The sequence below is a fragment of the Canis lupus genome, chromosome 1 (genome assembly GCF_048164855.1).
Source record: "Canis lupus baileyi chromosome 1, mCanLup2.hap1, whole genome shotgun sequence".
NCBI classification, from domain to species: domain Eukaryota; kingdom Metazoa; phylum Chordata; class Mammalia; order Carnivora; family Canidae; genus Canis; species Canis lupus.
Window position 1 is genome coordinate 6372270 of NC_132838.1, and position 4305 is coordinate 6376574.

At 38.7% G+C, this 4305-nt stretch overlaps 1 non-coding gene across 1 annotated transcript; it reads left to right on the forward strand.

Annotated features, from left to right (window-relative positions):
* The first annotated feature begins 564 nt into the window (after positions 1-564).
* Positions 565-636, forward strand: TRNAA-UGC (transfer RNA alanine (anticodon UGC)). Its single transcript has one exon. It is a non-coding gene; the product is annotated as a tRNA-Ala (tRNA).
* The last annotated feature ends 3669 nt before the right edge of the window (positions 637-4305 follow it).

A 4305-nucleotide genomic window follows, 5' to 3' on the forward strand; every position in this document is an offset into this window, starting at 1 on the left:
TGATTGATTGCTCCCGTGTTCCAACTACCCCTCTGAGTTACTCATCCCTGGATTTCTCCCTCTTATATGTGGTGGGGAGACGGTATTAATAAACTGTTTTTCTCTTGTTAATATGCCTTATGCTGGTCTAATTTTCAAAGCCCACACACAGAACCTAAGGAAATAGAGGAGAGAGGTTTTTTTGTTTGTTTGTTTGTTTGTTTTTTTTCCCCCCTTTCCCCTATAGAAGGAATAGGGACATGGTGCAATATAATTAAAATATTTTCTTGGATCAATGAGTGGGAGACCAGAGAAATAAGATTAATTTTGAAGGACGGTAGTGCTTCATCGTGTCTATAAATAATGTTTGGGAAGCTAACACAATGTGAGCTATAAAGCAGCAGGACTATTCTATATTAATGGTGCAAAACAGTCCATGAGGAATGCTTGAGAACTCCCTGTGACTGAAATTTGAAGCCATAGGAATCCAGTGCTATTTCGTTCCCTAGATGGAGATCATCTGCCCATCTCATTAAAAGGAAAAACTGTGCCAACTCATCTCCATGCCAGGTTGCTTTCAGACCTGGGGATGTAGCTCAGTGGTAGAGCATATGCTTTGCATGCATAAGGCCCCAGGTTCGATCCCTGGCATCTCCATGACTTTTCCCCCAACTGTATTCACCTGTTTTTTTTAGACTCATTCATTAAACATCATAGCATCCTCATAGTGGAAGGTATGTCATCAGCTCTGCACATTAGTATAAAGTGACATCTTTCTCTACTAAATGAACTATATGAAAAGCTCATATTGTGGTAAAAATTTCTCTTAGTATTAACAGCATCTTTTTATTAATCCAAAATAAAAATCAAGCCTTTTTAACAAATCTTCACTTCCCTACTTGATTCATTTACATTACTGCTAACATCTTATTTCTTTTAATAAAACCATACAAATGGTCAGGTGGAAACTTAACCTGCTCTGCCATGGGCAAGGCCCACTTAAAGAATGAAAACACAACAAATGTATTTATGACATTTTTTATTTTCAAAATCTTTTCACATAGGATATCCTTTTAGTATGCACAGGAAAATTATAGGAGTCAATGATGCCAGGATGCCTCATAGACTTTACAAAGTAAAGAGATGTCTTTGTTGAGTTCCCCTTTCTTCTGCATTATGTATCTATTTGAATATCAGGGTGCACTTTCATCCTGACATCTAGTTGTATCTCCCATTCTCATCAGATCGAAGTTAAGGTAACTCTTATTTTGCCATTCGGCCTCCCTTCTCAGAGGACACATGATGATGTTTGACATGAATGAAGTTACAGTTCTCCCTCTGTGTTGAGTATCACCCCTGAAGTGGCACTGCTTGCCTTTACTTGTTTGCATTATGAATAAAACCTAGAGATCCCATGTTCAACACTTAATTTGCTAGGATAAATCTAAGACCTTCAGATCAAAGACGTTTTTAATTATGTAATACAAGGATGTACATGGATTCATATTTCAGAGCAATATTAAAAGCCCCCTTAACTTATTCGCCATCTTTGAGAAGCTATTAAACCTGAGAAGAGAGCGAACCAGTTTCTCTAATTACTAACATATATTATACATTTTATTGCTTCATTTGAAATAGTATCTTTCTTGGTCTGCTCTCAAGGTCAGTGTCCCCTTTCCTGGCACACGAAGATGCTTGGGAAGAGGGAGAGAAAGGTTACAGGCAGCAGCTCTGCCCCTGTCACTACCTGCCTGAAGCCCTGTGACAATCCCCATATTTTCCTGACAGCCTAAAAGACACCCTTCTTTTTCTCAAAGCGTGACTCAACTGTCAAGCTCTTGAACTGAAGTCAAATACCATTTCATTTTTTTGTATTCTGGAAAATGAGAGGACTGTCAGAGAAGCAAAATCAGAAACCATAAAACAAATAAATAAGTATTGGATGTTTTCTATGCCATAGGGGACCAAAGGAGAAAAAAGAAGCCATAGGATATCTAGGTGTACCCATAGGAACAATGATGGCAACGGAGTGTGCCACGTGTCAGGCAATGCTCTTAGCGCTTCATACTGATGTTAGCTCGTTCATTCCTTTCCACAACCTTATGAGGTAGGTGCTATTTTCAGCCCCATTTTAAAATTGAGAAAACTGATGAGATGGCGTCTGACACAATAGCTGCAGGTCATAGATCTAGTGGAGCAGTGTGGCCACTACACAGCCTAAGAATCAGTCTGGCCCTGACACTACATAGCCAACTAGTGTCAAAAAATGAATTTGCCTCTATGGATGCCATAGATTGCACACAGGTGGTAGCAAGCTGGAGCAGAAACAGGCTGGTTCAACTCCACACTCAGGATTCCGGCTAGACTAAATGTCTGGGTGGGCTTTGCAGCCCCAGTGACCTCCAGAAATTTTACTTCACAGATAACAGAGATATTTAGCTCAGAGACATTTGAAGGAATTTGAAAGGCTGACATATTTTATGTGCCTTAGTTCCTGACATCCTCACAATCAATAAATATGAGTTCCTATTTTTTCCTCTATCAAATAATAGAAAGATGGTAGTCAAGGAGTCTTCTTATTCCAAAACACATATTCCAAGACAAACCTATTATTTGGAGATTCGAGAAATATAACCTAAGAAAAAATATGTAAGTAAATGGAAATATAAATAATTCAAAAGTTATTGTGCAATACTTTAATGTAATGGTAGAATTATTCAGATTAGATTCAGAGTACAGTACACATGTTTTGAGCTTGAAGAAGGGAGAGAACTCATAAACTGGTAAGGTTTGGGATTAAGGACTAGGGAAACAGGGCAAGTACTGAAGCCTGAATAGCTTTTAAAGAGGCAAAATAGTGGTGTGCCTGGGTAGCTGAGTTGGTTAAGTGCCCAACTCTTGATTTTTGGCTCTGGTCATGGTCTCAGGTTTGTGAGATCAAGCCCTGCATTGGGCTCCTCACTCAACACAGTGTCTGCTTGAGATTATCTCTCCCTCTCTCAGCCTGCCCCTGCATCCCTGGTTCAAGCACACTCTCTAAATAAATAAATAAATAAATAAATAAATAAATAAATAAATAAATAAAATCTTTTTTTAAAAAAAGGAGAATAGAGGCAAAAAAGTTCTCTCCATCTGCCACATGGCAACATGCACAGAGGAAGCCAGACAATACAAGACTTAGGAGATCAATGTATCCACATTCTTTAGGAGTCGAGAGTTAATAATAATGCAGAGTTAGGGAGTGGGAGATAAAGCAGGAAAGGAAACTTGCATTCAAAGTTGGGGTGGCCATAAGCATCCAGGAAATTTGCTCTTGATGTTGGGGATAAAGGGAATTAATTGCTCAACATTAGACTTCATTGTTTTTGGATTTTTCTATTTCCTCTTTACTTCTTGATTCCTATAATACCCAGTTCAGAATCACTCTCTCCTGCAAGATTCCTTAGGCCTGCCAGCCACTGTCAGCTGTTCCGCCACTGAATGCCCAATGCCCATGCTTCCTTTTATCACAAAAATCATCACACACGCTTGTAACTTTTGGGGTATTTGCCTCCTCTTCTGGATGTGAGCTCCTCAAGAATGGAGCTCATCATTATTCATATTTGTATTTTTTATAATAAACTTTACATTACAGTAGTTGTAGCTTTACAGAAAAGTTGAGAAGGTAGTACAGAGTCTCCACGTACCTCTACACACAGTATCCCTTATTAACATCATTTCACAGTATGGTACATCTGTTAATATGAAAGAAGCAATATCAATACATAATTAACTAAAGTCCATAGTTTCTTCAGATTTTCTTAGATTTTATCTAATGTCCCATTTCTGTTCCACAATCCTATCCAGAATGCAGCATCACATATAGTTGTGCATCTTTCTTAGTTTCCCTCAGTGTGACTGCTGTTCAGAATTTCCTCGTTTTTGATGACCTCACTGGTTCTGAGGTCAGATATACAGCAGTACTGGTCAGGTAAGTTGGAGGGGCCCCCTCTATTGGAATGAGTCTGATGTTTATCTCATGAGTAGATTGCTGTTATGGGTTTTTGGAAAGAAAAGCACAGAGGGAAAATGCTATTTTCATGACATCATATCAAGGCTATACACTGTCAAATATCTTATCGTCATTACTATTGACTTGATCACTTGGCTGAGATTTTTCAGGTTTATCTACTATGGAGTCCCCTGACGTTTCTAGACTGTACTATACTCTTCGGAAGGAAATCACTATGGCATTTAGTGGCAGCCTGCACTAAATGAGTAGAAAGTTAGGCTTCCCTTTCTGTAGAGTGGAGAACTATACATTATTTTGAATTATTTGGTACAGGA